Genomic DNA, 15732 nt, shown 5'->3' on the forward strand with positions numbered 1-15732 from the left:
TTCCTATTTATTTATGTGACCTGGATCAACTTACCTGAATTCTCTGAACCTTATTTAATTCCTTCATTGGTAAAATGGAAGGATTGAGGGAGTGCCTACGAAAATACCTAGTATAGCAAGAACTCATAATTTGGTACTCTTTTTGGTATATCAAAACATCCTGTAACTTTGAATATATACAATTTCATTTGTCAATTATACCTCAATAGAGCTGGAAAAAAAAAAAAAAAAAAAGAGCCGACCACTCTGTTCCTTACTGCTAATACACCAAGATGAGATGTCTGACTTCCTAGGTCCTTTCCCCCAAATTCTTCCCTTTTTGATAACAATTTTAAAATGAACAATAAATAGATAAGTTGTGTTGAGGTTGCCAGGTTGCCAATGTATTAGAAACATTGAGTGGAACTTATGAAAAGTAACCCCTTATGAAAGTTGTAAGATTCAAAATGGAGTCACTTGTGCCAAACCCTGGCAAAATAGAGTCAGGGAAGGTCCTGGAGAGAGGGCTGTCATACATGATTTGACTGATAACAGGAACTATCACAGGACATTTTTCCAAACTGAAGCTTTTTACATGAGTCACACCAAGACAGCTAGCTGCTTACACAAGAATACTTGCCTGACACACTGTCTTACAAACCTAATTCCTGCAAGGGCCCTGCAGTAACTCCCAAATTACAAATCCCACCTAGCAACTACAGACTGTTGCTGATCAGAACTCGCCAACTCTTGTAAGACACTGTTAGTGCCAATGAACTTTCTTTCAAAACAACTTGCATAACCTTGTCTTTCCTCAATAAAACCGTAATGTTTTCCTTTGTTCTCTGGATATAGCAGAGGCCACCCTGTTGTGCCTGTATCCCCAATTGCAATTATGTTTTCACATCTTATTTCCAAATAAAAGTTCTGTGCTTTGGGAACATCTCTACATATTTTTCTTGGAAGTTGACACCCTTTAACTCTGCCTTTGCTTTCCTTCTTACCCTCTTTTGCTGGATGGAAATATGAAGTCAGACAGCAGCAATAGTTGATTCTAGATGCCCACAACGCCCTGGAGGGCAAGGCCAAGAGCAGCTCTGCCCGCAGAAAGTAGGTGTCGCAGAGTAGCTCTGTCACGTGCCTCCACACAGGAGTGAAGCTTGGCATGGAACATGGTCACCATATGCCATTTGCTCCTCCCTCTAATTCAATGACTTCTCAACAAATACCACCATTTTAGTATGTTTATTATTCATTTTTAAATTTACTTTTACTTAAATTAGTAATGCATCGGCAGTTTTTGTAGAGGAAGATTCTTATTTATTGACTGTCTATAAAAAGAAAATTGTAATCTTTCTCAATCAAAGGAAAACCCAAATTTTTGAGGGTAAGCTATGCAAAGAGCCTCTTCAGGGTGCATGTGTTTGGACATAGAGGTGGCATTAGAGGGAAAATCGACAGACTTTGTGGTTCTAAATCTTCCCCTGGGAGGTTAATTGCTCCTTAGTGGTCACTTACTGATAAATTTCACCTCCATATACTGATATCAGGCAGAAGTGGAGTGCTGATGCAGGACAAGCAAGCCCATAGATTGGGGCTCAGCCAGAGAGGGTTCTTGGCTTTGCCCAGGAAATAATTCAAGGGCAAGTAGGTGGTGCTGAACAGGAACTTTTACTGAAGTGGCAGTGTATAGCAGCAGCAGAGGCATTGCTTCTTGTGGAACAGGGCTATCTGTAGGCAGTGTACCCAGAGTAGCAGCTCAGAGGCAGTTCTGCAGCCTCATTTATACCTACTTTTAATTACATGTAAATTAAGGGGCAGGTCATTCAGAAATTTCTAGAAAAGACGTGGTAACTTCCAGGTCGTTGCCATGGAAAGGGTTATAACTTCTGGTTGTTGCCATGGCAGTGATAAACTGGGAAGAGGTCGAGTGACATGGCATTGGTGGACGCGTCTCAGGGAGAGGTGCTTTTGCCTCTTCCCTATTTCAGCTAGTCTTCAAACTGATCTGGAGTTCAAGCCCTCCCTCACTGCTGCTTCCAATACTCTGTCCAATATAGACTGTTATCTTTCTCTTATTTTAGAATGCAGTTGAGATAAGGTGGAACCACTGAACATTTTAGGAAAGCATACTAGACAGGAAACAGAGAATAAGAATTATGATCATTTTCTCTGTAAGATAAGAATCCATCCTTTCTTACTGTGTTCTCAGAGAAACGTTCTCTGAGCTATGTCTGTCTGTTAATTAGTCCATTTTTCTCTTTCTTAGGTCCTGACTTTCTTCTTCTTCCTTTCCAGAGGGGAGTCCCAACAAGATCACAATTAGTTATTTGAATAAAAGGGCATTTTCTTAAATCTACTAAAGATTTAATCTACTAAATTTTATCTACTAAAGACCCTGTGCTAAGCCTTTTAATTCTATAGACATGTGAAATGGAAAAACAAAACTGTTGTTCAGAGGATTAAACAACTGGTCTGATACTGTTTATCAGGTTAAATGTTGGAGAAATGATTGCAATGAGATCTGCCCGCCTGTAAATAGCATTATAATTTCAAACTTCCCCTGAGGAAGAACCCTTGGGGTTCCTAAAAGCTGCTTTAGGGTGAGGGAAGGTCAAACTCTTCCTTCCCAATTGTATCAGAGTTGTTTTGTTTTTTTGTGTTTTCTCTTCTGTATTTTTGCATAAGATTTTATTTGAAGAAAGGACATCATTGCTTTAAAAAAATTGAGGAAAACCAATTCTGAACAATGACATACTTTCTTTAATTTCTGCTGTGTGAGTTAGACAGTATTTCGTGGGCTAGCTCAGGAACCTAACCAACATGCTTTCTAAGTAGGAAGCATATTACCTATAAATCAACTTTCAGAACACAATCTCCATGTAATCCAAGAACTTTATGTAAGGATACAAAGATGGCCAAATTGAAGAAATTCTTAAAGCAAATGTTGGGAGATCAGGAGAAGGGAATGAAAGCCTCTTCCTCATGATGGCGGGAGATATCCGGTTCTCAGGAGAGGGAAGACTACAGAGCTTGTCTGGGACCCAGGCTGCCTTGGCCTCTAGGACTTGCCCCATATGTTGTGCAAAGGATAGACTGAAGGAATAGCTCCACTGTTTTTGAATAACCTCTTTACTACGACTTGTTACTCTTCTGTCATGGCAGCCCGAAGAAGAATGGGATTTTTTTTTTTTTGCCATTACACGATGTTTTCCATTTAATGGGATTATAATATGAGCTATGCATTTAAAGGTAGTACTCTCCATTTTTTCCAAGTCTTTGTTTTTTTTAATTTTTATTCATTTATTTAAAAATATAATTTCAATTTCATTTTAGATTCAGGGTGTGCATGTGCAGACTTGTTAACTTTGTATATCATGTGATGCTGAGGTTTGGTGTATGACTGATCCCACCACACAAGTAGTGAGCATAGTACCCAACAGTTTTCCAAATCTCATCTCCCTTCTTCCCTCCCCACTCTAGCAGTCCCCATTGTCTGTTGTTGCCATCTTTAGGTCCATGAATAGCTAATGCTTAGCTCCCACTTATAAGTGAGAACATGTGACATTTGCTTTTCTGTTCCTGCATTAATTTGCTTAGAATTATTGCCACCAGCTTCATCCATGTTTCTGCACAGGACATGATTGCATCCTTTTTATGGCTTAGTATTCCGCAGTGTATATGTGCCGCATTTTCTTTATTTTTGAGCTTGTCATTTGTGGTTGTGTAGGGAATTAATCACATCGTATGGGGAATGATGTCTTAGGCAGAAGTCAGCTTCATAGCTATCATTTACATTATTTGGTGGCATTGTACTAAATGTATTACATGTGTTATTGAAGTAAATGTGCAAAACAATACTATTAGAAATATAAAGAAATACTATTTTATTTCCATCTTATAAATGAGGAAATTGAAGCTTATATAAGTTAAATAATTAGCTTAAGATGGCAAGTTCGTAAGTAGCAGAGGTGAGATTTGAACACTTGCCATCTGATGGCAGAGCCAGAGTTATTAAATGCTATGCCACAGAGTTTTCCCTTATGTCTGGGAAAATTCCATAAAAACCAAGTCCAATCAAGTGAAAAGATCCCTGGATTTGTATTCAGCAGACTGAGAGTCAACATTCAACTCTGCTTTTAGGCATCCTCTGACTGGAAAAGTCACTGGCTAGAGATAATCTTATCTCTTGTGGTCACAGCCCCCCTTCCTCATCTCTTATTTCTTCTCTATTTCTTTTTAGCAGAGTACCTAGCTCTCCAGAAAACCTAGATTCCCATGCATTTGAAGGAGTTCTTAGTTCTCTTCCCACCACAACTTCTATCCTCTATTCCTAGTTTTGTATTAAAATTAAGTAATTATATGTCATTGTTGATGGATTGAAACAGAGAAAACGGATTAAAGAATACATTTTAAAGCACAGGAGAGTATCTGGTCTTGGAAGTAAACAGACATTCTGGAAAGGGAGCTGAAGGTGTGGAACGAATTGTGTCTCCACAAGTTAGGGGATCACGAGGTCAGGAGATCGAGACCATCCTGGCTAACACAGTGAAACCCCGTCTCTACTAAAAAAAATACAAAAAAAATAGCCGGGCGAGGTGGCGGGCGCCTGTAGTCCCAGCTATAGGGAGGCTGAGGCAGGAGAATGGCGTAAACCTGGGAGGCGGAGCTTGCAGTGAGCTGAGATCCGGCCACTGCACTCCAGCCTGGGCGACAGTGCGAGACTCCCTCTCAAAAAAAAAAAAAAGAACACAGGCAGCTTCGTGCCTGGATATAAGGAAGAGAGTGAAGAGGCCATCAATGGGCAGGGACGGACTGCCTGTGTGGAGATAGAAGAGGTAAAAGCAAATTAGCAGCTTCCTACTTTTTTTTTTTTTGATACAGAGTTTTGCTGTCACCCAGGCTGGAGTGCAGTGGCACCATCTCAGCTTGCTGTAACATCCACCTCCAAGGTTCAAGCGCTTCTCCTGCCTCAGCCTCCTGAGTAGCTGGGATTACAGGCATGCGCCACACATCCAGTTAATTTTTGTAATTTTAGTAGAGACGGGGTTTTCACCATGTTGGTCAGGCTGATCTCGAACTCCTGACCTCAGGTGATCTGCCTGCCTTGGCTTCCCAAAGTGCTGGGATTATAGGCATGAGCCTCTGCGCCCGGCCAGCAGCTTGCTACTTCTGAGTCCTGAGTTCAGCTGGCTCAGATGCCAGATCCCAATACGTGCAGTAGACTCCACTGGACTTGCGCTAAGAGTACCTCCTGTGGGGGCTGTTGCTTCAGGTGGACACTTTTTTTCCTTTCTTGCCTCAATTCCCACATCTGGAGGATGAGGTAAACATCTTAACTACAATAAAGTACATGGAAATGCATTTTCAGTCTGTAAAATGCTGCACAAAAGTTTATTATTATTTATTATTGTTATTCTATAATTCCCTGAGTGTTCTGATGTCTATTTCAGCCTTTTTTTTTTTTTTTTCTTCCTTTTTCTTCCCCTTGGATCTTCTGGAAGCAGAGAAGTTTCTCTTTAGTGCTGGTGAAACAGGAGAGTTCCCTGATTCCCCCCGCAGGACATGTGACAAGGGTGTGGCGTGCTTGGTCACCCCACAGCTCAACCCCCTATAGGGGGAGCATGCAGACGGGCAGGTGCGGAGACCAGCATGAGCGCTTCAGGGCTCCAGCCCCAGGGCAGTGTCTAGGGGTGAGTGTCTGAGACTCCTGAAGCCCAAGTGAACGTGTCTTACTAAGCTCTTTTAGATATGCTGTCTGCAGATGTCTTGTGTATTAATCAGCTTAGTGGATCCTCTGCCTTATTACAAGTGCAGGGGCCAGTGTGACAACCTTCTGCATCTCAAGTCCTTGCCCGGTGTATTGGAAGAATCAGATCACACGTGGGCTTGAAGGATGAGTGCAAGATTTTATTGAGTGGTGGAGATGAAACTATTCTCCATTTCAGTCAGTCAACAGTGGCACGTAATTACTTAATTTTAATACAACACTAGGAATAGAGGATAGGAGTTGTGGTGTGAAGAGAACTAAGAACCCCTTCAAATATATGGGAATCTAGGTTTTCTGGAGAGCTAGGTACTCTGCTAAAAAGAAACAAGAAATAAGAGATGCAGAAGGGGGGCTGTGACCACAAGAGATAAATAAGATTATCTCTAGCCAGTGACTTCCCACAGTCAGAGGACTCCTAAAAGCAGAGTTGAATGTTGACTCTCAGTCTGCTGAATACAAGTCCAGGGATCTTTTCACTTGATTGGATTTGGTTTTTATGGAATTTTCCCGGACATAAGGGAAAACTCTGTGGCATAGCATCTCATGAGATGAATGGGGAGCCAGAGAAGGGGGATGGAGTGGGAAGGTGGTCTTCCCCTGAGTTGGGCCACCCAGCAGTGGGAGAGAGACTCTCCTCCAACTGCCCCCAGCTGAACTCCCCTAGGTATCCCCACCTCCTTTTTCTTCTCTCTTTCTCTACCTCTTGTTCTGTCATTGCTGTTCTACTGGTTCCAACATTCAGCAGCTTGCTTGCATGTGCCCACTAAGGTCTAGGGTTTATATGTGGGCAGGACGGTGGCAAAACAGAATTGCCTGTCCTCACTTAGAGCCATGGGTCTTCAGACTTGAGGGTGGGGCCCTTTCCGGGGAACCACCCTCTTCTACCCAGCATTTCCGCCTCCTGTCTGTATCACCTGGTGCTTTGTAATAAGGCTGCTGTGAGTCCTTTTTTCAAACTGAAGCTTTGTGAAGGAAAGCTATCTCCTCCAGAGGTGTCTCTAGTGTGTCTCAAACTGTGATTGTGGGTAAAATGGGCTTTTATTTGAACTTGAACAAAATGTTTCACTGCTAAATTAAATAATGCTCATCTTTCCACACTTTATAAAATAGTTCATGGATACAGTTATCCCAATTTTATGATATTTTTCCTTTTTTTTTTCTTAAGCCTCTTATGTTTGCTGCTATTCATTTGTTGCCTTGTAGAAGCTCTGGCTAAGCACAAAATGTATGAACAAATAACAGGCAAGAAAGATTTTGAAACAGTCAGTAGAGTGCATATTGAATGTATCAGTGTGGTTGACCATTATTTTATGTGGCAATATACAAGTAAAATTTTCTTTGGTTTGTGTGATTAAATTGAACATAGTGTTTAATCATATTCTTTCTTTCTTTTTTGAGACAGAGCCTTGCTCTGTCACCCAGGCTGGAGTGCAGAGGTGCAATCTCGGCTCACTGCAACCTCTGCCTCCTGGGTAATTCTCTTGCCTCGGCCTCCTGAGTAGCTGGGATTACAGGCGTGGCTAATTTTTGTATTTTTACTAGAGACAGGATTTCACCATGTTGGTCAGGCTGGTCTCGAACTCCTGACCTTGTGATCCGCACACCTTGGCCTCCCAAAGTGCTGGGATTACAGGTGAATAATCCTGTACGATTACACTGCACTGTGCCCGGCCATAATGTTCTTCTAGGAACACTGTTATTTGATGGTGATCCACAGAATAAATGTGATCATTATTGCTTAGAGAGACCTTGGCTTGTCTCCTGTTCTGGCAGTGAGATGTTGAGTTTCACAGTGTTTTTCCAAAGCCAACTGTGTCCAGCCTCAGCTGAGGTATACACAGGATGCTAATTGTCCCTCAACTTGTCTGCACACAGTTCTATTTATACTCACTTATGTTTTGTCAAAATATGATATTAATATTGAAATATTTGTTGAAATAAGTTATAAACATTTTATAATCTATAAAAATAATTCACATTTGAAGTAGAATAATATTAAGATATAACATCTTGGTATTTTTCAATGTATTATATTTAACATTCAATTTTTAATATTCAAATTATTATTCATCCATTACTCAATCTCACCCTGTTTATAAAATTATATAATTTTACAACCACAGGGAATATTATAGATGACTTTACAAAACTACTTAATTTTACTGCTGTGGAAAGTAAGGTTCATAGTGATTAAATGATTAAGCAATTTGCGAATGTATTATGGCAATTCATAGTCTATTGATCTTTCTACCACATGGTCCCCAGCTCTGTTTAAAAATATTTCTGAGAGCTTAAAGAAGTCAGCTCCTCCTCTGCACCAGACACTGACCTGTGGCCAAGAGAGTCTTGTCCAAGCCGAGCAGTGGTGGCCAAGAGAGTCTTGTCCTTGGAGAAAATACATTCTATTAGGGTAGGCTAACAATAAATAGGTAAACAATTACATAAGGATATGATTTCAGGACTCCACTGACAGCATGAATGTGTGCATGGACACTGGCTACCCACACCTCCCCTTCACTTTGCCATGGCCACCAGTGTAATCATGCACACAGAGGCCAGCAACCCCTGCCACAGGTGCCAGTGCAAGCACACACATTGACAACCCTGTCTCCACCTGTGACTCACTGCTGGCGTGAGCCTGTGCAGGAATGTCACAGCCCCACTTCTGCCAGTACCCGCCTGCCCCAGCCAACATGCATGCATCCTGCTGTGCTGCCACGGCTGCCAGCACAACCCATTGGAGTGTTGTGGCCAGTGGACTAGGAATACCTCGGCCCCCTCAGCACAGTGGGTTCCTAGCCTTGAGGGGCCAGAGAAGAAAGCTGAGGTCCTGGAACCAGCTCCCCGGAGTTAGAGCACATGGCTCAGGTGTGCTGAGCTGAGCCTTGGGACCCAAAAATCTTCCAGAAACAACCCCAGTGAACTGAACCCATGTTATACCACAATCAAACCCCCAAGGGCATCAAAGAAAATAAAAACAAGCAAAAAAACAAAAAAACATCCAAAGTAGAGCACCTTCAAAGATTGAAGAAACATCAGCCCACACAGATGAGAAAGAACCAGTGCAAGATGTCTGGCAACTCAAAAAGCCAGAGTGTCTTCTTACCTGCAAATAACTGTACTAATTCCTCAGTAATGGTTTTTCACTAGGCTGAAATGGCTGAAATGTCAGAAATAGAATTCGGAATATGAATAGTAATGAAGGTCATCAATATCCAGGAAGAAGTCAAAACCTAATCCAAGGAATCTAAGGAATCCAATGAAACAATACAGGAGACAAAAGACAAAATGGCCATTTAAAGCAAGAACTAAACTGATCTGATAGAGCTGAAAAACTCGCTTCGAGAATTGCAGATACCGTCACAAGTACTAATAGCAGAATTGACCAAGCTGAGGAAAGAGTCTCAGAGCTTGAAGAATGGATTGCCAAAATAGTCAGATAAAAAGGAAAAACAATAAAGAAGAATGAACAAAACCTCCAAGAATTATGGGATTATGTAAAATACGAAATCTATGACTCATTGGTGTGCCTGGAAGAGGAGGAGAAAAAGCAAGCAACTTGGAAAACATATTGAGAATATTGTCCATGAAAATTTCCCCAACCTCACTAGACAGGTCAACATTCAAATTCAGGAAATGCAGAGAACCCCTGTGAGATATTATACAAGACAACCATTCCAAAGACACATAATCATCAGATTCTCCAAGGTTGAAATGTAAGAAAAAATGTTAAAGGCAGCTAGAGAGAAGGGACAGGTAATCTACAAAGGGAACTCAATCATGCTAAGAACAGACATTTCAGCAGAAACCCTACCAACCAGAAGAGATTGGGGGCCTATGGTCAAGTATTCTTAAAGAGAAGAAATTCCAACCAAGGATTTCATATCCAGCAAAACTAAGCTTCGTATACAAAGGATAAATAAGTTCCTTTTCAGACAAGCAAACGCTAAGGAAATTAGTTACCACCAGACCTGCCTTATAAGAGGTCCTTAGAGAAGTGCCAAATACGGAAAGGAAAGACCATTACTGGCCAAGAAGAAGACTTAACTATCTTAAGTATATATACAGCCAACATTGGAGCACCCAGATTCATAAAACAACTACTTGCTTAATGATTTATTTCTTCTATGAAGCATATGATGATGCCATCAGCTGTGAATCAGAGATGTAGGGAGGTGGTTGTTGGAAGCTTAAGAAAGAAGGTGAAATAGCCATCCTGGAAAGAAGAAACATTAAAAGACAAGGGACCTACCTACACAAGGATTGAAAGCTGTGTTGTATGCCAGTTTGTTGCAAACATGCATGAGTGCTGCTTCTTCTGAAACAGTCAGTTACATGGGTACAACTGAAGGAAAGAAACGTAGATAGAAAATTTGGCCAGAACTGAGATATTACTATGCAAATATGACAGAAAGAGAGAGAGGGTTAATAAAGGTAAGGATGTTTGTAAGGAAGCAGTTATAGTTCTGGCCCATGGAATCTGGCCTGGGAAAGAAGGGAAGTTAGTACAATAAAAGACTGAGTTCAAGAAACTGAGAGGCTGGTATGCTGGACAGAACCACTCTGTGAATATCGATGTTTCCAAAAAGACACAGGAGGAGTGGTGGTAGAAGAGACAGTTGGTTGTAGTCATCAATGGATGACTGGTGTGACTTGCAGAGGATGTTGGATGACAGCAACAAGCAGCTGTGGAGGGTAGTAAAGTTCTTAGTACAAACTTTTCAAAGGAGCTGGGGTTTGAGAGAAGAAGAGAAATTGGAAAGGGGAGCAGGGAAGATGTCAGTCTACCTCTACTTATTGCAAAGAGATGGTAGAAACTTTGAGAGAGTTTGTTGCTTTCTAAAGGTCTTTTATTGTGGAGGGGTTTAAGAGAAGGTGTGGGATGGAGTTAGACTGGGGTTGTGCAGAAGAGTGTGTGGATGAGGGCCCTTAGGATGGTGAGTTACCCCAGAGGATTATATTGTGGATGGTGATTTGGCATATGGGGTTATGAGCAAGATAGTAATGGTACTGTGGTTGGAGAGTAAGCAGTGATTTTCCCATGGCTTGAGGGTTTTCTAGATCACATTAGGCAGTGGAAAACCTCAGAAAAGGGGATTGTAATCCAGCTGAGGATTGATTTATTTGAGGAAAAGATGCTTAAAAAATTCCAAGGGATTATTTTCACCCAATATTAGATTTTTACGGTGTGATAATTACAAGAGTAATACAAGCTATTCTAATTTCAGATTAGACTGGACATTATATTTTTCTTCCTGGCAGATTATAACTTATGATTACAACAATTCCTGTGACCTGTATGAAGATACGTATTTCTAATTTCAACTTGAGAGAAATTTAGTCTTTTATTAGATGATTTAAATAGATGATTAGTCAGAGGGAAAATTGATAATATAGAGGACAGTGTGTGTTATAAGATGCAACAGAAACTTTCCCCCAATATATGCCCAGATAAAAGTACACCAGAATAGGAACAGAGTTTAGGGTATATGTAGTTTAAAATTTCCACCCATAAAACAGTTTCGTCCACACCATATATTTCCAGTCTCATCAGCATGTGATTTATACATCCTCAAAAGGCTGCCCATTAAATTTTTGGGCAGTATTTATTTTAAAAACATTTTTGTTGGTACTGAGATAAATTCTGGCTTCCCAGAGGTCTACTCAGAAGCTTTAATTTTTCATCTTAAACCATCTCTCTGATACTGTTTCACTTTTTAGATAATGGCTACTGTTTTCTTACCAATCATCCAGATTAAAACTCCTCATTCCTCTAAAACATCTGTCTCACAACATGTAGCTAAAAAAGAATATATATAATATATAATTTATAAATATATATTTATATATATTTAAAATTTATAAATACATATATATATAATTTGAATTCCACCATCTTGTGGTTATTTAAATAATTATCTATAAAATCCTATTTAGGTATTTTGCAGCCTTAAGCCTTGGATGTTACTACTTGTTATGCCAGACAGCTTGACAGCTGAAATTAGTCCAAGGGTCCAGGGGTATACTATAGCCTGGAGATGGAAAGTTCTGTGCTCAGAATAAAAATTGGTCAAGAACTCTTGCTTGGGAAAACATACAGGTTTGTTTAGAAACAACAGTTTTCTAATTTTTTTCCAGGTTACTCTTTCTCTGCCTTGTTTCTGTTTTTCCTACGTTCTCCTTTTTTTATTATGTTTTTGTATCAATCCTGTACTGGTTTCTTTGTTTTAATTAATATTTCATTTTCGAATAAGCTTAAATTTGGAGAAAAATTGCAAGTACGGTAACAAATCCCAGTATTCTCTTTATCCATATTTCCCAGTTATCACCTGTAAATTACAAATTGTTCACTATATTTACTTTATCACTTTTCTCTCTTTTTCTCTCTTCCTTTCCCCCCGTCTATCTCACAAACATTTGACAGTTTGTGTACAATATGCTTCATTATCACAAAAATACTTTAGTGTGTATTTCCTAAAAAGACAAGAACATATTCTCACATAACTACAACATAACCATCCAAACCAGGAAACTAACATGTATAAAACACCACCATAGAATGCACAGACCCCAGTCACATTTCACCAATTGCACCAATAATGTCCTATATAGGAAGCACAAACAACAACAGCAACACAAAAGAAATTAGTCCAGGAGCACAATTGCGTGTTGCATTTAATTGTTTCATTGTTTTATTTTGCTTGTTTTTTTACTCTCCTCTAGTCTGGAACTATTCCTTAGTTTCTTTTTTTCTTTCATGATTTTGACATTTGAAGATTATCAGTCAGTTATTTGTAGAATATCCCTCATACTTGGGGGTTACCTAATATGTCCTCATGATTGCACCGAGGTTATGCATTTTTGACGGAAATAACACAGGCATGATGTTGAGCCCATCTCAGTCTTCCCTATCAGGAGCCACACAGTGTCCATCTGTCCATCATTGCTAAGTTTCTGTGGGATTACTTGGTTGAGGTGGTGTCTTCCAGGTTTCTAAAGCTACTATTTTTTCTCAGCATAATTAATAAATATATTGTGAGAAGATACTTTGAAGCTATGCAGCTATCCCATTTGTTAGTTTTGGCATCCATTGATGATTCCTGCCTGAATCAATTATTACTCTGAATTTTGTTAAACAGTGATTTTTTATCTCCTTATTCCTTCTGCATTTGCTATTTTGCATGGGAAGAACTTGTCTTTCTTTGCTATTTATTTATTGAGTAATGTTTGGTAATAGCCACTTTCTAAGGCCTCTAAATGTGCCCCTTCTCTGAGATCCCCACATAGTCTCACAATCTAGCAACTAAAATTCTAACTACAGGAAATCAGGGGTCTTCCAGGATTTATTTCCACTGATGTTCATTTTGACTGGTCAGTGCCTGTGCTATGGCTTAAATGTGTGATATTAGAATGTGATTTCTGTTCCATCCAGGAAGTAGGCTAGTAAAGAACATTTGAACGTCTAATTCAGGGGTCCTCAGTCTTAATAGCATATTGTTCAACACTAGGCCTCTGGAGTAGTGACACAGAGTTTGCTGAGACTATAGTTCTGGTTTCTAGGGGATTAAGATCCCTCTAAACACCTTTGGATATCCAGAGTAGGAGTTCCTCTTAGATGACATGAACAGTGAGCAAAGCGATTCATAGATGAGAATGGAAAATGCCTCGAGAATTCAATAACCTACAAATGCCTGGGTGGTACCTCATCATCAGGTGATGCTAATATGCAGTCAAGATTGACAGCCACTGGGTTAGTGTAGTTGAGAGCTTTCCTGTTCATTCTCAGCTAATTAAGTAGTAGCAGAGAATTAGACACTGATGGAAACCCTCACAAACAGAGAGAAGAAACTAAATTATTAGACTCACGAAGGTATGGAGAGGGAGGGAGGAAGACAGAAAGAGGAGAAGGAGGAGGAGGAGAAATAAGAAAAAACAGAAGGAGAAAGAAATGGAGCCAAATGTAATCAATGGTTAGATTTGGGTAAAGAATATATGTGAGTTACTGCCCTTCTTTATGAATTTGAAATTGTATCAAAATATTCTTAATTCACAGGAAAAGACAAAAGTCACTGTAAACATTAGTCCATGGCTCCTCTTGTCCTCATAGAACCACAGAGAAAAGTAAAACTAAGGAATACATCTTTTGTTTACCCTCCACATTTAATATGGAGTTGTGAGTAGAGGAGGTGAGGGAGAAAAGGAGTTACATTCTCATAGTCACTAGGAGCAAACCTGACTTCAGAAACCCCTGAAGGATGAGAGATGCCAGACAGGCCCAAGTGACAGAGTGTTCTCGGAGGAAGTTGGGGTATTTTTCTCCTGCAGCGTGTAATGCAGTCAGGAAACTGCTATCCAGAACGTATGATCTGGAGAGGATCCTGAAGTCATCGAGTTCAAGCTCCCACCACCTGTGGGAGTGTTTAAAGCACTTTACCAGTGGTATTCATATGCACTCTCTGTCTAATATGTGTAATACGAACACACACCTTTTAACTATAGAAATGCATTATTCTCTACAGATTGACAAACATATAGTCCATTTCTTGAGGCGACTGGAAGAGGAAACATTAGGTGGTATGGAGTAAGGCTCAGAGGGGGACAGTGTGAGCTCAAGCAGAGAATGGCTGCTGTGGGGCTTGTAGGCATGTAACTGCAGCTCTGTAAGGGAAGATAAATGCATGATCCATTTCCTGTTTATTTCAGTGGCACCTGTTCTTGACCTGATGTCAAGCAGATAGATGGTGCTCAATAAATATGTTCATGATGACTGAATGCTGAGACGAGCAATAGATAGAAAAATAAAAGGAGAAAAAGGAGGCTACAAAGGAATATAAAACTGAAGGAGAGAGCAAGGAAGAACAGCACAGCCTGGGAATCTTATTGGCCACGACCTGGGCAAAGGGAGCCATTGGAAGGTTCTGGCTGCAGAATCTGGGGGTGCTGCCCAGCTTGAACCTGCTAGAAAAGGCCCAAGAGTAAGACTACAGCACAAACTGAGGGATAGCATCTGAAATCCAGCCAAAAAGGGTTTTGTTTTGTTTTGTTTTGTTTTGTGTGTGTGTGTTTACCTAAAAGATGCTGAAAGAGTATGCTTGGGGACACTTGGAGAAAAACAAGTTGGATTAGAAATGATAGACTTGCTCACAAATTGGACAAAGCAATGAAGAACAAGTGATCTGTTCTGGTTGTTTTAAGTTTTAATGTAGTTAATATTTTTATTTGTGTGTTTCCTCATACTGTAGACAGTACAGTCATCCCTAGGTATACGTGAAAGATTCATTCCAGGACTGCCCATAGATACCAAATTTCAAGTATACTCAAATCCCGTAGTGGGCCCTTCACAACGTGTGTATACAAAGAAAATCAGTCCTCCATGTATACAGGTTTTGCATCCCATAAATACTATATTCTCAATATGCACATTTGGTTGAAAAAAATTCATGTATAACTGAACCAATGCAGTCCAAACCTGTGTTGTTCAAGGGTCAACTATATTGTGTTTACCTCAAATAGTGGGCAGACATCTTTGGATTATTACATAAAATGATAATTTTAATTTCCCTTGAATAGTGACAAGGGAGAAGACCAGCAATGAATATAGACACCGTAGGATTCAGTTGAGCCTAGTTTTTTTCATAATCACGAACTTTAAAACGCATCTTCAGGTACAGCAAGCCCCGTGCTCAAACACGGCCTGGAAGTGATGCTGATCTATGAGAAGGGTCAACATTGAGACTGCAGGCACTGAATGTGAACACCGAGGATTTTGCAGAATCTCAAAGTGGAGCATCCAGAATTCTCCAGGGGAAAAGACAGCAAAGGCCAAGGGCTCATTACCTCTCAGGTCACCAATCCCAGAGGGACATATTGCTCTGCCAGGAAGCAGAGCTATGATATTAGTTCAACACTAGGCCTCTGGAGTAGTGACACAGAGTTCGCTGAGGCCGTAGTCCTGGTTTCCAGAGGATTCAGATCCCTCTAAA

Source organism: Theropithecus gelada, chromosome 3, assembly GCF_003255815.1.
Source record: "Theropithecus gelada isolate Dixy chromosome 3, Tgel_1.0, whole genome shotgun sequence".
NCBI classification, from domain to species: Eukaryota; Metazoa; Chordata; class Mammalia; order Primates; family Cercopithecidae; genus Theropithecus; species Theropithecus gelada.